We start from the raw sequence: 19,698 nt of genomic DNA, 5'->3' as shown, positions 1-19,698 counted from the left end.
GGTGAGATTGTAGGCTTGCCTACGCAGGCAATCTTCATTAGTGGCCTGCTGTCTAGCCCAAATGGACCAAAACACCTGATCAGGGCCTTGTGTTCCTGGTGTTGTTGGGCTGTGTTGTGGTGGTGGTGTGCTTTGCTGTGGTGGTGTACTCACAGGTGCTGGGGGGCTCATTCCTTGTCTTAATGGCTGCATTTCTAAGATGTTTGTCTCCTCCATGTCACTGTGTTGCTGTTGTTGCGGAGGGATGCTGTTCCCAGGACTAGAAGCTGAAATGTTAAAGAAATCTCCGTTAGCTATCCATATGTTTGAGGAATGTAAACAAATCACTACACATGGAACACATGTCATTCACTGTTGCTTTCAACTATTCTGCCTAGCAACATCATCACTCATAGCTTAAATACATACATATGCCTGTTTGTGGCAAATGTGTCTGGTTACTTAATTGTCAAAGCAAACACTTTAGTTTTATTGTAGCTTGTTATGATTCCCGTACTCCAGACCAGAGGAGATCTTATGGCAGAGGTCTGAGTACTGGAAAGATATACTGGTTGTGGGAGCAGGAGAGCCTAGTAACCCCTGGCGCCCTAACTCCGTTGTCTCGCCCGTGTTATCAGAAATCCCCTGCGAGACTATGGTTGCTTGAGCCCATGGCAGCCGCGTTCGAAGGGCGGATTATGTCTGCCCAACCCCGATGCCCCCTCAGGTCTTAATGGGAGACAAAGGGAAATCCGAGACAGGGTGATAACAAGGGGCCCTCTGACTAAGCAACCAGGCCAGGGGTTACAAGCTAACTAACTAAACCAAAAAGTATGTGCGGACTAGCCACCAGGGAAAAGGATAACCAAAGATCCACTGATCCGTAACTCCTATCCAGCACCGCTGGATACCAGAGTGGATCAGGGGGAGCGGAATCCTCCGCAAAAGCTCCAGAACACAAGATACAAAATAATAAACAGTAAGCGGTCAAGCCGCAACACACGGCTACGCCGCGACTCACGAACACCACAGGATGTTAAAGGTGCTCGGTCAGACTCCAGGAACAGATGACAACTTCCGAGTACAGGATCACTGAGGACAGGAACAACCGGATTGAGCAGGACTGGAAACTCTCTGTAACCGACACAGGCAAACAGGAAGCTATCACCGGCGTCTGTGAGAAGTCCAAAGGGTGCTTATAACTGTGAGCTCCCCAATCAGGAGCCAGACTGGGTAATCACAAGTAATGCCGTGCAGCTTGCATGCTGCACGGCCAGCACACCATTATACAATTAGAAAAGACCCAGCAACGGGGAACGCGGCCCGAACGTGGCGTCCCCGTTGCTAGGGTCTGAGCGGCTCCGTGCGCCCGGCGTCTAGCGTTGCCAGGGAGCCGGCGGCTGAACGCGCACGGCGTCCCTGGTTGCTAGGCGCCGGGCCGCACCGACGAGCGGACCCCGGCGCCTAACAGTACCCCCCCCTTGAGGAGGGGTCAAGGAACCCCTAAAGCCAGGTTTCCGAGGAAATTCTCGAAAAAATGCCCTCTTGAGCCTCGGGGCATGGAGATCCTTATCCAGGACCCAAGACCTTTCTTCTGGACCATAACCTCTCCAATGCACCAAAAAATAAAGCCGACCCCGGGACAACTTGGAATCGAGAACCTTCTCCACCAAGAACTCCTGCTGACCCTGTACAACTATTGGTGATCTCCCCTGAGATATCTTACGAGGAAATCTACTGGATGAAACATATGGTTTCAGCAATGAGCAATGGAAAGTATTTCCGATCCGTAAAGTTTTTGGTAAACGTAACCGGAAGGCAACTGGATTGACTTTTTTGATAATGTGAAATGGTCCAATAAATTTAGGACCCAATCTGGCTGAGGTTTGTCGAAGTTTAATGTTGCGAGTCGACAACCACACCCTATCTCCTACTTTAAAAGTGCACGGCCGCCGGAGCCTGTCAGAAAATCTCTTTTCCTGAAATGCCGCTTTTCTGAGAGCCAGGTGCACTTTTCTCCAAATGAGCCTAAGATGAGAGGTCAAGGTCAGTGAGGAGACAGAGGAATGTTGAAAAAAGGAATTAGCTCTGGGGTGAAAACCAAAAACTGCAAAAAATAGAGACACATTGGTGGAGGAATGACAGGCATTATTGTAAGCGAACTCCGCCAATGGAAGAAACTCAGACCAGTCATTTTGGAGTTTGGCCGAGTACAACCGCAAATATTGTTTTAGTGATTGATTAACTCGCTCAGTCTGCCCGTTGGATTGGGGATGGTAGCCTGACGTTAAAGATAATTTCATCTTCAATGAGACACAAAAAGATTTCCAAAACTGTGCAATGAATTGTGGACCCCGATCGGAAACAATATCAGTGGGTAACCCATGGAGTCTGAGAACATGGCGGAGGAACAAGACTGCCAATCCCTGGGCAGATGGCAATCGGGGAAGAGCAATGAAATGGGCCAATTTACTAAAACGGTCCACTACCACCCATATGACTCGGCATCCAGCTGACAGAGGGAGGTCCACCACAAAATCCATGGAGATATGAGACCATGGCCTAAGAGGAACATTCAAGGGCATAAGCTGACCGATAGGCAAAGAACGGGGAACTTTATGCTGTGCACAGACCTGACACGAAAAAACAAACTCCTTAATGTCTTTGGAAAGACCAGGCCACCATACTGAGCGGGAGACTAATTCCAAAGTCTTAGCGATTCCCGGATGCCCGGCAACTTTGCTATCATGAAACTCTGTCAAAACAGTTGCTCTCAAAAACTCAGGGACAAAAAGACGACCAGCAGGAGTATTTCCAGGAGCCTGATGTTGAAGCAGCTTTAACTGGGTAAATAAATCCTGTGTGAGGCCTGCCCGAATGACTGAAGACGGAATTATGGGAGTAACAGGACTGTTGTCTTGAACTGGAAGAAAACTGCGTGACAGGGCATCTGCCTTGGTATTCTTGGAACCTGGCCTGAAGGTGATAATGAATTTGAAACGAGTAAAAAATAAAGCCCAACGAGCCTGCCGGGCATTCAGTCGTTTAGCTGATTCAATGTATTGAAGATTTTTGTGATCAGTCAAAACTGAAATGATATGAGTCGCTCCCTCAAGCCAATGCCTCCACTCCTCGAAAGCCCATTTAATAGCCAGCAATTCCCGGTTACCAACATCGTAGTTGGATTCAGCAGAAGAGAATTTCCTGGACATAAAGGCACAAGGGTGTAATTCAAGGGAATCCGGATCCTTCTGAGATAGGATAGCCCCTACTCCAACCTCTGAGGCATCAACCTCAACAATGAAAGGCAATTCTGGGTTGGGGTGTCTGAGGACAGGGGCTGAGACAAAGGCTTGTTTCAAGGCCTGAAAAGATAGCTCGGCTTCACGTGACCAATTGGTAGGATCCGCTCCCTTCTTAGTCAGTGCCACAATGGGAGCAACTAGGTCAGAGAAAGAGTGAATAAATCTTCTATAGTAGTTCGCAAACCCTAAAAAGCGCTGAATTGCTTTTAAGTTGGTGGGTTGCGCCCAACTAAGGATGGCTTGGAGCTTCTTTGGTTCCATACGGAATCCCCGAGGGGAAATAATGTATCCTAAAAAGGATAACTCCGTGACATGAAATTCACACTTCTCCAGCTTGGCATATAGGTGATTTTCACGTAATTTTTTTAGAACCTGACGCACCTGGGTAACATGTTGTTCTACAGAGTCAGAATAAATCAAAATATCGTCTAAGTAGACTACAACGAATTTTCCAAGAAATTCACGGAGCACATCGTTAATGAGATCCTGGAAAACTGCCGGAGCGTTAGACAGGATGAATGGCATAACCAGATACTCATAGTGGCCTGACTGAGTACTGAATGCCGTTTTCCACTCATCCCCTGACTTGATTCTGATGAGGTTATATGCTCCTCTCAGGTCAATCTTAGAAAAAATCACAGCCGAACGTAGCTGATCAAAGAGGACAGAGATCAGTGGCAGAGGGTAAGTATTTTTTACTGAGATTTTATTCAAGGCTCTAAAGTCAATGCAGGGTCTGAGTGAACCATCCTTCTTCTCTACGAAGAAGAAGCCTGCACTTAAAGGGGTTTAGATGGCCTGATAAATCCTTTCCCTAGGCTTTCTTTAACATACTCATTCATGGCCACAGTTTCAGGTCCGGACAATGCATATAACCTTCCCTTAGGCAAAGTGGCACCAGGAATTAGCTCAATAGCACAATCATAAGGCCTATGGGGAGGCAGAATATCCGCATTGCCCTTGGAAAAAACATCAACAAAATCCTGGTATTCCACCGGAATGGGTGCGGGAATGGCAGCAGCTATTCTGATGGGAAGCGTAATACATTCCTTATTACAGATGGTACCCCATTGTGAGAACTCCCCCGACTGCCAATCAATGATGGGATTATGAAAGGCCAGCCAAGGGTGACCCAGAACCACTGGAACTGCTGGGCAATGGGTGAGGAAAAACTCAATTTTTTCAGAATGCAGAGCTCCTACCGAGAGTAGAACAGGAGGTGTACAGAGAGAAATAACCCCATTGGACAAGGGACTCCCATCTAAACCATGCATGGTGATACACCTACCCAAGGCTAACTGAGGAATACCTAAGGTCTTGGCCCATGTTAAATCCATAAAGTTCCCTGCAGCTCCACTGTCCACAAAAACAGAGACCGAGGAACAGAGGCTGCCAAAGGAAACTTTAGCTGGGACTAACAGTGAATTATTTGAGGAGATAAGCTGCAGACCAAAGTGAACCCCCTCACAATTCACTTGGTCGAGACGTTTCCCGACTTGTTCGGACAACTACGGGCAAAATGTCCCTTACCTCCACAGTATAAACAAAGACCAGAATTTTGCCTTCTGGTTCTTTCTTCAGGAGACAGTTTAGAGAGACCTATCTGCATAGGCTCCTCTATGTCCACAGGGATGGAAAAAACACAAGGAGTTGACCCGACAGATGCTCCTTTTTCAGCCCTCCGCTCTCTGAGCCGACGATCAATCTTAATAGAGAGCTCCATGAGTTTATCGAGAGTCTCAGGAGCGGGATACTGAAGGAGACTGTCTTTTATAGACTCAGATAAGCCGAGGCGAAACTGACTGCGCAGGGCTGGGTCATTCCATCCACAGTCGTTCGACCAACGGCGAAACTCCGTACAATAAATCTCTGCGGGATTCCTACCCTGTCTGAGAGCACGCAACTGACTCTCGGCGGATGCCTCTCTATCAGGGTCGTCATACAATAGCCCTAAAGACTTTAGAAAGGCGTCTACAGAAAATAAAGCCGGATCGTCTGTCTTTAAACCAAAAGCCCAGGTCTGAGGATCCCCCTGAAGCAGAGAAATAATAATTCCAACCCGCTGAGCCTCCGTACCTGAGGAGACTGGTCTCAAACGAAAATAGAGTTTACAAGACTCTTTAAAATTAAAAAACTGTTTTCTATCCCCAGAAAAATGGTCAGGCAGATGCATTTTTGGTTCAGGAATGACCCTCGGGGAAGTCCGTAACAGAACTTCCTGTGACCTCACCCGAAGGGACAGATCCTGAACCATCTGAGTAAGTTCTTGAATATGGCTAACTAGAAGCTGGCCAGGATTTGGCCCGACACCGGTGGGATTCATGAGGCCGACAAATCTCCCAACTGAACAAGGGAAAAATTAACTCCTGTTTAATTTTAAATTTTAGTCTGGCCGGTGATAATGTTATGATTCCCGTACTCCAGACCAGAGGAGATCTTATGGCAGAGGTCTGAGTACTGGAAAGATATACTGGTTGTGGGAGCAGGAGAGCCTAGTAACCCCTGGCGCCCTAACTCCGTTGTCTCGCCCGTGTTATCAGAAATCCCCTGCGAGACTATGGTTGCTTGAGCCCATGGCAGCCGCGTTCGAAGGGCGGATTATGTCTGCCCAACCCCGATGCCCCCTCAGGTCTTAATGGGAGACAAAGGGAAATCCGAGACAGGGTGATAACAAGGGGCCCTCTGACTAAGCAACCAGGCCAGGGGTTACAAGCTAACTAACTAAACCAAAAAGTATGTGCGGACTAGCCGCCAGGGAAAAGGATAACCAAAGATCCACTGATCCGTAACTCCTATCCAGCACCGCTGGATACCAGAGTGGATCAGGGGGAGCGGAATCCTCCGCAAAAGCTCCAGAACACAAGATACAAAATAATAAACAGTAAGCGGTCAAGCCGCAACACACGGCTACGCCGCGACTCACGAACACCACAGGATGTTAAAGGTGCTCGGTCAGACTCCAGGAACAGATGACAACTTCCGAGTACAGGATCACTGAGGACAGGAACAACCGGATTGAGCAGGACTGGAAACTCTCTGTAACCGACACAGGCAAACAGGAAGCTATCACCGGCGTCTGTGAGAAGTCCAAAGGGTGCTTATAACTGTGAGCTCCCCAATCAGGAGCCAGACTGGGTAATCACAAGTAATGCCGTGCAGCTTGCATGCTGCACGGCCAGCACACCATTATACAATTAGAAAAGACCCAGCAACGGGGAACGCGGCCCGAACGTGGCGTCCCCGTTGCTAGGGTCTGAGCGGCTCCGTGCGCCCGGCGTCTAGCGTTGCCAGGGAGCCGGCGGCTGAACGCGCACGGCGTCCCTGGTTGCTAGGCGCCGGGCCGCACCGACGAGCGGACCCCGGCGCCTAACATAGCTCACACATACTCCACCATAAAAACACATTGGGATACATAATGTGTTACCTTATAGCTTTGATCAAACAAACATAGTAATGTTTTTATATGTATTTTGCAATGTTACCTCAAACACACATGTGAAATTTGGAAAAACAACCTTACTTTTTGCAATAAAAAAAACATGCTTTTTTGTTGCAGCATCTTACACACAATGTCATACTGTATGGGTCAAGTGGACATACATATCTTTACTGGATGTGGACAGGCCATTTAGCTTGGATTCCATTTCAGCTTTTACTTACTGCGGTAAGTATTTAAGTTTTTGATGTGTTTTGACTTAATGCAGTTATGAAATATTTTGATTACGTTCTGAAATTTTTCTCATTTATTTCAGTTTGATACTCTCAATCAAGATGAGGGGAGTGGGGATGACATCTTGGAGGTGTGTCCAAAATTTGGAGTGGGGGGACAGAACATACGGACGATAATCTTCGTGGCGGGGTAGCCTGCTGTGTTTGGGCCGGGACATATGACCTTGCTTTCTTTTCGGCCACAGGTTTTTTGTGGTGCTGTCTTACAGAAGTGCCACTTCTGCTGCTCCATACTTCTTTTGATGGACCTTTTAATGAAAGTGCAATTTTGTTTTGGCCATTCCTTTACAAGCATACCCTATACTACAATGGACACTTTACTTGCTTCCGCAGCATCATCATCATCAGATGTGATAGGAGTTACTGGCCGACGAGTAGTACTGCTTTTTTCTAACACTGTATAAAATAAAAATATATTTTTTTCATGCTATTGTGTATACATCCACCCATTATGCTTATAAACATTTATTCTTATAGAAATGCTTGGTTTGTTTTTATAAAAAAAACATAAGGACCGGAAAAACAAAAATAAAAAACATAAAACAATAAACATTGTCCAATAGACATATGCACTATGGCAAAATCAACACAGGAAAACATGTACAGGACACTGACATAGGCCACAAGTAAAAAAAAACAAACAACCAAAAACACACACATCTTCATTTTGTATTGAAAGGATAAACATTACAGACAGGGCCGGTGCAAGGTTTCTCAGCACCCTAGGCAAATCTTCAGTGCACCCCTCCCCACAATGGGGGTAATTCCAAGTTGATCGCAGCAGGAATTTTGTTAGCAAATGGGCAAAACCATGTGCACTGCAGGGGGGGCAGATGTAACATGTGCAGAGAGAGTTAGATTTGGGTGGGGTGTGTTCAATCTGCAATGTAAATTGCAGTGTAAAAATAAAGCAGCCAGTATTTACCCTGCACAGAAACAAAATAACCCACCCAAATCTAACTCTTTCTGCACATGTTATATCTGCCTCCCCTGCAGTGCACATGGGGGGTAATTCCAAGTTGATCGCAGCATGATTTTTGATAGCAATTGGGCAAAACCATGTGCACTGCAGGTGGGGCAGATATAACATGTGCAGAGAGAGTTAGATTTGGGTGGGGTGTGTTCAAACTGAAATCTAAATTGCAGTGTAAAAATAAAGCAGCCAGTATTTACCCTGCACAGAAACAATATAACCCACCCAAATCTAACTCTCTCTGCACATGTTATATCTGCCTCCCCTGCAGTGCACATGGTTTTGCCCATTTGCTAACAAAAATCCTGCGATCAACTCGGAATCACCCCCAATACCCAGCCCATCAGGTGAAAAAGTGCGAAGGCTGCATCTTATGGGCGGTATTAAATTTTTTCTGCCCCATTCTACACACGTTCTGTTTCTGCTGACGGATGTGGCATCATCATTTCAGCTCGCTACCCCTGGGGTAGCGAGGCGCCCTAACCCTGTACACAGCTAAACCTGATTACTAAGGGCATGATATGTGCAATAACGGGGATCACTTTAGAAAGGATATTGAGCGTGATATATCATTTGAATACCGCTATAAGCTCCACAGCCACTTCCTGATAATGTTAGTGCTGCGCGAAAGAATATTTTCTTAACATACAATTTGACGGCACACATGGACCATATGGCCCATCCAGTCTGTCCTTTAGGGTTTTGGACTAGAAAGTATTAGGGTTGTTTTAGCAATTTGGGTTAGGGTATTAGGGTTAGTTTGGGGATGGAGTTAGGGTATTAAGGATAGGATATTAGCGTTGGTCTATCAGTTTGGTTTAAAGGGGTTAGGGTTAGGGAGAGATCTGGCTATAAATATAGAAACATAGCCGGAGGGCAGACGGTGGATGTTTCCCTTGGAGATGCACTCATGCACGGGGTAGTGGCTGCTGGCAGAGGCGTAACTAGGGTTGATGGCACTTACTCTATCAGTTAACCGCCAAGCCCTCCTGCCACCCCACCCCCACACACACACACCATATAGAGATAATCAAAAGGCAGGTGCCACGAGCAGCTGCAGGGTCCAGGTGAGGTGCCCGCTGCACTAATGGCAGGGTGTAAGTACTGTAGGTGTCAGAGCCAAGAGTGACGGGGAGGGAGAGAGCAAGCGAGACATGGGGGAAAGAGAGAGAACGAGACATGGGGAAAGTGAGACACGGGGAGAGAGACATGGGAGAAAGAAAGAGAGACATGGCAGATAGATACACAAATAATGCCCGCTTCACTGCCCACCTCACAGTTTGACATACTGCCCCATTAATCTACCATAATAACAGCAACACTCCTCCCCACCTTTCTTCTCCTCTCTCCAGCTCCAGTGCTGGAGAGGGAGTTACAATTCTGCATCAACTTTCCCCTCAGCAATGAATGTGCTGGAATGCACTTGGAGGGGGGAGATATGCAGTGACAATGCCAACGCAGGACAGTGTGAGGGAAGAGAGAAGCCTGCTCACCCACCTGCACTTCCGGGGTCAGCCTGCAGCGAGTGGGCTTCAACCTTGTCCTGCTGACAGAATGAGAGAGGTGTAGCGCAGCCACATCACTAACCTGAGTGAGGCCAGTGAACAGGGGATCCGCGGCACTATTAGGACCAGCATCAGCATAAACTGATTTTCCATCTTGGGAATGGTGGTATTTTGGGTTTGGCCCCCCCACGGAGGAAGAAGGTTGAGAAGTAGGGGTGGGTCTGTGAAAATAGAATGCTGCTCATTGGTGGCTGATCTTGGGGGAGGGACCAGCCTCTAGAGCTTAGCAGGGCAGAGACTGGGTTTGTCTCTGCAGAGGTCAAGAATATCGTGCAGCACTAGTTGAGGAGCTAGGCGGAGGCGGGGACAGGAGTTCCCTGTAAATGGCTTTGCCTTCCTCCCAGCGTCAGCCTGAACATAAGAGTGCCCATACTTCCGCTGCTGGACGGGAGTCACCAGCTGCTGCTGAACAAACTGGTCCGGCTGCGAGTGAGTTTAAGCTGGGCACATTCCATATGACTCACCCACACTGAAACAGCCTGCCCCCAAAACATGTTGCCACCCTCCCTCTCGTATTGTGTGAACTGGACTACATTAGTGGATCGATGGCTGATGTATTAATCAGGCCGCCCTCAACTCCTCCCAGCTGAGCTGCAGGCATTATTGCCCCGCAGTAATCTCCTCCCCGCTGTGATGCCGCTGTGATTGGCAACACTGTCGCAGCAGGAAACGCAAATTAACAACTACCAAGGGTGAGAGGAAGTGCCTGGCTCAGGATGACATGCAGCTTCAGCCCCGGCCGGCAGATCTGACATCGGGTGAGCGGGACTCCTCACATGTCTCATCCCTCATGGCGTTCCACTCAGCGCCGCCCTTCAAGTGCCGGCGCCCATAGGCAGCTGCCTAAAGCTGCCTAGTGGTAGCGCCGGCCCTGATTACAGATGCAATATATAAATTGCTCTGTGATGTGACACTCCAAAGATACATTACCACTATATGAGCCAAACCAAAATGTATAAATTATTTTAAAAATTACACTGCAGTGTGGTGTCACGGTACAAATACAAGCAAAAAATTATCAAAGAAATAGTGATATTTTGATAAAATTTTTTAACATTATCTAATAATGACATTACACATGTAAGTGGTTTCCAAAGCACTTTCCACTACTCCAGCCTCTAACATGACAACCACTGTTTTTTAAACATTGCACATGGATCACTTAAATATAAAACATAGTCACAATTTTTATTTAAAAAAACGCCTAAAAGGAAAACATTATTGCAGGACAATTCAGAGACACACCAAGTCCAAACTACACATGCAAAATATCTTTCAGAAAAACACATGACATACAATAAAGTAAGATGTTACATTGGCTTTTGTATAAAACATTAACCAAAACAATGTATTGGCTGACACACACTTGAAGATGGGAGTAATATGCAACATCACATGACACACATTTAAAAAACAAAAAAACAAAACAAAAACAAACATAGAATGTAAATGCAAATACACATGCTCACCATTCTTCCTGGGCCGATCTGAATCCCGGACATGGGTTGCAGAGACAACTTCAGGAGGTATTACACTCCGCATGGGCTCCTCATACTCCAGATATATTGCAATATAGGGCTGCCCACCACCGGTTTTCCGAGCCGACTTGGCCTCCTTGGCCATTTTGGACTTGACACGTCGCTTTATGTCATAGTACCGTTTGCGGCACGTGTCCTCCGTCCGCTTGACCACCCCCTCACTATTGACAGCAGCAACAACTTTCGCCCACAACACCGTCTTCCTCCGTGTTGGCACCTTGGCGGACTCAGGGCCAAATAGCTGCCTCTGATACTTCATCAGCTCACGCACCAATGCCACATTTTCAGCAAAACTAAACTTTACATTCCGCCCAGTCTTAGTAGTGGTGCGTGGCTGCGGATCACTCTGACTGTCACTATCACTTGAGGCTGCTGCAGCAACCTCACCCACCTCCTCCACCTCACTAACCTCACTTACACTCACCTCCTCCACCTGACCGACCTCCTCCCCCTCACTCACACCCTCCACCTCACCCACCTCTGAGTCACACATAATTGTGTGTCTAAACAGTTAACACAGAAAAAAACAACAACACACTCCTCCACTACCACTACACAACACACACACACACACACACACACACACACACACACACACTGACAAGGGACTATAAAGAAAAATAACTTGGACTAAAAATGAGACAAAACCACAAAATACAAGACAACAAGAATGACAAGACGACTTTCAAACACAATACCACACTCAGAAATCGCTACCAACACTCCTCACCAAACCACAAATTCACATATCTCCACAGCACAACCTCCCTCCTCCTCACCACTAACTAAACCCACGAGGTGCGGACGGTTTGGGGCGTATTTATATGGTTGCACACAGACACTCCTACCATCTGAAACACAACCAATCACGAATGGGGATGAAAATCGAAACTGAAAGTGAAAATGCGGCCGCAGGAAAAAAAACCCTGCCATGTTTAACTTAGGAAAAAACCCAGCAAATACAACAAAAACACGTACGCAAATGACAATGATGGCTGTAAATGTGCAAAAAAAAAAACGACTGGCATCGACATCGGAAAACACGTCAACCATAAAGTCGACTGCTTCGTAACTTTGCGTATATGGATTCAAAAAGTTGCATGAAAATACACCCGATACAAAACGAGTTTAAACACTACACAAAACGACTCAAACACGAATATTAGTAAATATTGCCCTATGTGTTTAATAATGTGGCTTGTGTTTTCTGTCTAGGGGGTCTATATTGACTATGTGTCCTACTACTCCTACAATCTCTGGCAAAATGCCCTACCTTCCTACAAGTGTAACATATTATTGACCATTAGGGATCTGGGGTTTGGGCTGATGGGTCTTTCCTGTATGTGCTAGTATACTTACCGTCCTCAACCTCTCCACCTGTTGTTCTCTGTGCCTAGCACTATTCTTGTGATGTTCAATAGAACACTCTCTAAGATTAGCTACTGTGACCCCTTTCCAATTTTGCAAAGAAGTCTGCATCCTGACCTCAATGCCTTATTGGGCCCGTCCATTAGCACAGAGACAGCCACCTCCCATTTGCCGAATTAGTGTTTACCAGTGATCTTATCCAGATGGAGAGTTTTCTATTACTGCAAAAGACAAAAAAAAAAAGTTTAGCAAGCTTCTAGGTCATGCGAAGTATTCATTCAATCCTTCTCATCCCGTATTAAGGGTCTGTACATGGTCCAACAATAATTTCCGAGCTCATCTTGACTAGGTGCATTACTAGGAATGAATACTTCTTATATGGTAACTGAAAGAAATACCCGGGGGTTACCTTGTCTCTGTCCGCTTTTCTAATGTGCGGACAGATTTTTCTCCATTTCTGCCGTTTCTTTCTTGATTTTTTTGTTTTTTGGGGGGTTTTACTATTTATGTACAAAAATGATACCATACTTACCTGTTCCACTGGTCTCAGCCACTTCCCCCACAGGCTACTGCTCTTCTTTTACCGGTTGGCTACTCCTCTGGGTACATGAGAAATGGCTGAAAACAGTCACCTTCTCCTCCTAAATAAAACTTCAACATTCATTAGTACATATATAGGTTACAGTCATATTTTTCATATTTTATTATTTTCTATAGTTTGTATGCTGGCCGTAACTGCTTCCACATCTACATATGGCGGTGTACTTGCATTCTTTTTTTTCTTCCTACTTGTTTATTGTTGCTACAAGTTCAAACAGTTCTTATATTTCCATTCTTGTCTTATATGACTTTGGTTAGACATACCACCTGCAATACCTTAGGATCAAACTCACCAACCCCTCTTGCTGCCACAGGTTTAAACAATTTGTATGTCTGACCCTTTGTTTTCGGGATTTTATCAGACATATTCTCATCCTTAAGTTCTGCAATACCTCTGGTTCAAAGCTGCCCACCCTAGGGAATGGTACCCTATCTTTGTCAGTCATACATACCCATTCGTCACAATAAACTTCAGCGTGTGGACCATATTTTCCACACATAATAAACCTCGCTGACCCCTTGGGCCGCGGCTCTTCAACCTGAACCCTGGCTAAATGTCCGTTAGTTGAGCAACTGGCTCCCATAATTGTGGGCCTTTTCCCACAAACACCAAAACACTCAATATAAGGCGACGGTGAAAGTTCTCAGAGCGCTTCCACCCACTCTCGCCCACGTTGGCCAGTACTACCGTACACTGTCGATAGCGAAGGCAATGTATCCAACCTAGGGCCCCTAATTGACCTATATTTACTGGAAGTTTTTAGGAAAAACTTACCCTTTCCAGTAAAGTATCTGTCGTAGGAGATTTTCCTGAGAGAGACCAGCGAAAACTCCCTTTATGCACTTGTACACAAATCACGCTTGCGTATGCTGTATACAGTGCTAATGATACCGCGATTTTACGCAAAAGCTCGTAAAAGGGGTATCAAGTTGTGCTATATATCGCACCAACAAACGCGCGGTCCAATCACACAGCGTATAGGTACTTGTTACCTATCCGCCGTACGACCACTGGAATCGAATCATAAGGTGCGAAACCTCAGCCGGAGCGTATTAAAAAAACTACATGGGTCACACAGTTCACAATTCACAATTCCCTACCATGCTCCTGTGCAAGTCTCCTCACGACTTACGTATTTCAAATCCTATACTAACGTGAGTCAGCCGCCTCACGCCATCAAGCCTCCAGTCACTTGGTGTACCGAACGACGGGATCCCGAATTCCGGGGTTCAAATCCACTCACTCCATTTTCGCTCACTCAAATACACTTTGTTTTTTTCTGTACAGAAAATTTTCACTCGTTCAGGTTGGCAGCTTTACCCCCAGAGGCAATATAGTTTAAACAAAAGTTTTATACTAATCTGCTTTAGAAACCGGGTAGTTTTGTGCTATTGTAGCATGGCTACTATCCCACCTTAATTGAACAAATATCTTGTGGTTTTATTATGCGCACACAACCCTACGCAAACTTGCGTAATTACGCAACCGTGCGTACCTCTATGCCACGTGTGCGGCCTTGCGCCACGTGCACATTTTTGTATGCTGTCCTCACGTTCTGTACCACGTGTACCAATGTGCGTACGCAATAAAACAAACCACACAGTCTCTATAAATGTGAGCAATACTAACTATAATCGCTCACTTAGCACAACACCCAGTTTTTTTTTTCTATATAAACCTTTAACGACCGGGCCAAACTTGCATGTTGTACTTTATATTTACTTCCTCAAACACTGTTATTTCAGTTTTAACTATATAGCAACAAATGTATCCGGTTTCACACAGATCTATAATGACTGCAATAATCTATAATTTAAATGATATGATTCAGATTGGATAGCTATCTTGCAGAACATACACTGATATAAATATACACATAATTATAATAATATTATATATATGTACCATTCACCTCTTATTTGCATATCAAAGCTATTTGCTTTTCACTGCTAAAAAAAAACCAGTTACACAGGTTAATTTGCATTTCAATGGCTATCCTATAGCAAACAGAGAGTTAACTAATCCTGGGAAAGAAGAAGAAAAAAAAAGTATTTTTTTATTTTCTCTTTTGTGGGCAATTTCTTACACCAAGCCAAGCATTTATCTCACCATTTACTCTCACTAGGCCCAATTGAAACTATTTGTAATTGACTATGGCATGGGTTAAATAAATGCATTGGTAACTCATAAATGGTGCTTGATGTGGCCAAGGAAACTGATTGTTCTGAGCAGACTGAAAATCAGCTATTTAGAAAATGACCTTCCTAAAATGGCCACTGCTCCTCCCCCTTCCACATCCATGAGGTTTACACAAAATGGTGGACAGGCCATGTGGTTAGTCCAGAATGGAGGACAGACCATGCAGCTTCCTTTGTCACAAAGAAATCACACATTGGGGGTGATTCCAAGTTGTTAGCTCGCTAGCTGCTTTTAGCAGCATTGCACATGCTAAGCCGCCGCCTACTGGGAGTGTATCTTAGCATAGCAGAATTGCTAACGAAAGCTTCGCAAATTTTCTCGTAACGATTACCCCGCAGTTTCTGAGTAGCTCCAGACTTACTCAGCCATTGTGACCAGCTCAGTCCTTTTCGTTCCTGGTTTGACGTCACAAACACACCCAGCGTTTGCCCAACCACTCCCCCGTTTCTCCAGCCACTCCTGCATTTTGCAACTCGAACGCCTGCGTTTTTCCGCACACTCCCATAAAATGGCCAGTTTCCACCCAGAAACACCCACTTCCTGTCAATCACACTATGATCAGCACAGCGATGAAAAAGCTTTGTTATGCCGTGAGTAAAATACCTAACTTTTGTGTAAAATAACTAAGCGCATGCGCTCTGCGAACCTTGCGCATGCGCAGTAAGCGACTAATCGCAGTATAGCAAAAATCGGCAACAAGCGAACAACTCGGAATGACCCCCATTATACAAGCACCAGAAGTTATTTTAGGCCTGAGTTTAAAAAAAAAAAAACTATATCAAGGCTATGCAGCAACTTTTAAATGTACTTTTAAAACTACTTACCAGATAAACTATCCAATCTGAATCAAACACAATATGACTTATTTGAACTTGGTTTTGCAACAATAAAAATACATTTTAGCATCTTAAATATTATGAGAAACACATTGTCCCTTGAAATTTCATATCATTGGCGTACTGATATAACACAACAATACACACGGATATGATTTTCTCAGCTTCACGATGCATCCACCACAAGCTGATCGACCACAGCGTCGCGTTTATAATGTACAGTGCATCATTAAGACCATGATATCCCTTTACGAGCCCCCATCTGTGAATACCAAATTGTTTCCTTACAAATATTTAAAATGCCCGCTCTAATATATATTGTAAACGCCTGCACCTGTTATTACCATGTGCCATGAATGTGCACTATACATAGCAAAACACTGCATCCAATAAGAGAAAACAATACACCCACACATTATCTGAGTTCCAAAGCTCATTGATGTATATATTTGTTATTAAAAGGATATGAATTCAATATATTACAAGGTATAGTATACACATAATTACATGATTACAATTTATACAGTAAGCAGTTAATACATACAATTACAGTTACAGGCCAGCATACAATACCATTATCTTTCTCATATAAATTTGTCTCTCCATATCACTCTCTCTCTCTCTCTGTAAAATCATGCAGGAACTGGTCTAGAAGCAACTCCATCATCCTCTGAGACAAAACAGCAACTGGCTTCCTGTATGATCAGCAATGTGTTATCTAGTTTTTTGGGGGAGGAGACTTTCTCATTCATGATGGGTCACTGGTTTGTTCGTGTGCTGAACAGGTTCAGCCTTGGGGAGGTCTGCGGGGGCTGGCCTGAGTTTCCTGTCCATTGTACTAATAAGAGTGATTTTAGCTTTCATACATTTAATCATAACTATTTGTTGCAATGTCCTACAACTTAATAACAAGTATCAAATGAATCTACACATTAATCTGGTTGCTTAAATACCAAATATGACAGGTGTATCTTGCTTCGTTCAAATACACATACATGACATTACTTCATTATAGAATGTTAAATCATCATGATGTCTGGCGCTTGATATTATTATAATTATGTACTGCATGAAATAAGTGTCAAATCCATCTCTGTGGCATGTCCCTGTAAATGCGTGTGTTACCATATATTGCTGTGCTCGCTGCACGTATTTGCAAGTATAGCGACTTATACTGTATGTGTGTAGAGTTTGTATGTTCTTTCTATGTAATATTTTTGACTTCGACAATTTGCACTAAATTATATCAATAACATACTTACTTTCATTGTCCAACTTGAATTAGATAGAAACTATTGTGTAACTTGTTGCTGTGTTTAGTGGTAACTTTGCACATAAGAAAAGGAAATATGTGCTAGATAACTGGTACCAGCAAAAAATGGTATTGGAGATGAGAGAGTTGTGACAAAAGGTCCTGTGCCAACCCAGTAGGGACAATGAGGGAGAAATAATAGGTAAATTGTTATGCACACCAGTGCCAGCAGGAATGTACTGGTGTCTGAACGGAGAGGGATGCAAAACAAATGAACTCACAGACAGACTGGGGAATATGACATTACATACATAGAAGGTGATAGGGTAACAAAATAAACACAAAGTGAACAGAGAAGCCCAAAGGCTAAGAAACTGGATGTCTCCCTAGTATTAGGAATGCTCAGATGGAAAGAAGCGAGATGTTGTGATTTAATACGTAGAGAACCCGAAATGCTGTTGCTAAGGGCAACAGCAAAACCCTAAAGGGTTACCAACGGGTGTGGCAGTAAACTCCTTGGTCAGAGATGGAATAATAGACACAAGGAGAGTCTCCACAATCCTAGTCCTCACTTGCAGTGCACTGGTTCAGCTTACTGCCACTAAACTGACACCTGAACACCTTGCACAGTGAGAGAGGATTTTGGCAGGCAAGTCTGAGAATACAGCCGCAAACTTGCTAGGTTCACAGAGTAGCAAAAGAACCCCAGCAGGTTAAACGACTGACTCCAGTCTTACTGCTAGGTCTGGATTGGCAGAGTGTAATACCAAATCCCAAGGCCTATTTGCAGTAAGCAACAAACAAATACAAAGTTTACACAGTACTAGCTAGCTTTCAGGAACTGACTAACCAACAAAGATTCAGCAGCATCTGCCTAACCTGAGAAGGGGGTTTATATAGCAGGTGCTGTCCACGCCCCACTCAGACCTCACAGACTGTGAGCACAAAAACCAGCACCGGATCCCCTGCCGTGCACAGAGCCTGTAACCACTGCACAGCAAAAGACCCGAACCGGAGTATCAGCTACGCTCAGGTTACTCCGCTAGCACTTGTCTCCCGGTTGCCATGACGACGTGGCAGCACAGAGCAGGAGACCCTAACAGTACCCCCCCTCTGACGAGGGGTCAAAGAACCCCTACCACCGGGTTTATCGGGGAACTGCGAGAAGAAAGAGCGTAACAGTCTGGGGGCATGAAGATCACAACTGCGCACCCACGACCGCTCCTCCGGGCCATACCCCTTCCAGTGCACCAAAAATGACAGCCGACCCCGAACCATCTTGGAGTCAAGAATCCTTTCAACAACAAACTCCCTCTGGCCACGTATCAGAAGAGGGGATAGTCTTCCACTGGAAGAAGGATTACTAATCGCCCGTTTTAAAAGGGAACAATGAAATGTTTTATTGATACCCAAAGAACGGGGTAGATCTAACTGAAATGCCACCGGATTGATAACCCTAGTGATCTTGTAAGGACCGATGAACAGGGGGCCTAACTTATGAGATGGCTGTCTCAACTTCAAATTCTTGGTAGACAACCAGACGAAGTCTCCTAATTTGAAGCTGCAGGGTCTTTTCTGCTTATCAAAAACCCTTTTGGTCACTAATGACACAGACACAAGGGCTTTCTTCACTTTCCTCCAAATACCTCTAAGGACCGAAACCACAGAGGAACCACCAGGCGTGGAGTCCACGGGGTCAAAAGAATTGGCCTTAGGATGATGCCCATACACACAAAGGAAGGGAGAGATCCCTGTAGCAGAGTGAGCCGCATTGTTATAGGCAAACTCCGCCATGGACAGATGAGCAACCCAGTCAGTCTGACACTTGGAGACATAACACCTGAGGAACTGCTCCAAGGACTGGTTCACCCTTTCAGTCTGCCCATTAGACTGCGGATGGTAGCCTGACGACAAGCTGACAGAAATCTGGAGATCGGAACAAAATGCCCTCCAGAATTTGGCCACAAACTGGGATCCACGGTCAGAGACCACATCAAGTGGCAACCCGTGGAGGCGCACAACATGCAGCATAAAAAATTCAGACAGGCGTCTGGCCGATGGCAGCCCAACCAATGGAACGAAGTGCGCCATCTTCGAAAACCTGTCAACGACAACCCAGATGGCTGTCATCCCCGAGGATTTGGGCAAGTCCACCACAAAATCCATTGAAATGTGGGTCCATGGCTTAGATTAAATAGAGAGTGGATGTAATGGGCCAACAGGAACCCCTCTAGGAGTCTTATTTCGGGCACAGATGTCACATGCCCGAACCCACTGATCCACATACCTAGCCACCGAGGGCCACCACACCGCCCTAGATAGCAACTCCCGAGTTCTGGCAATACCCGGGTGA

The sequence above is a fragment of the Pseudophryne corroboree genome, chromosome 2 (assembly GCF_028390025.1).
Source record: "Pseudophryne corroboree isolate aPseCor3 chromosome 2, aPseCor3.hap2, whole genome shotgun sequence".
Lineage (NCBI taxonomy): Eukaryota > Metazoa > Chordata > Amphibia > Anura > Myobatrachidae > Pseudophryne > Pseudophryne corroboree.
The sequence above is the reverse complement of the archived record's forward strand: the minus strand, read 5'-3'. Positions refer to the sequence as shown.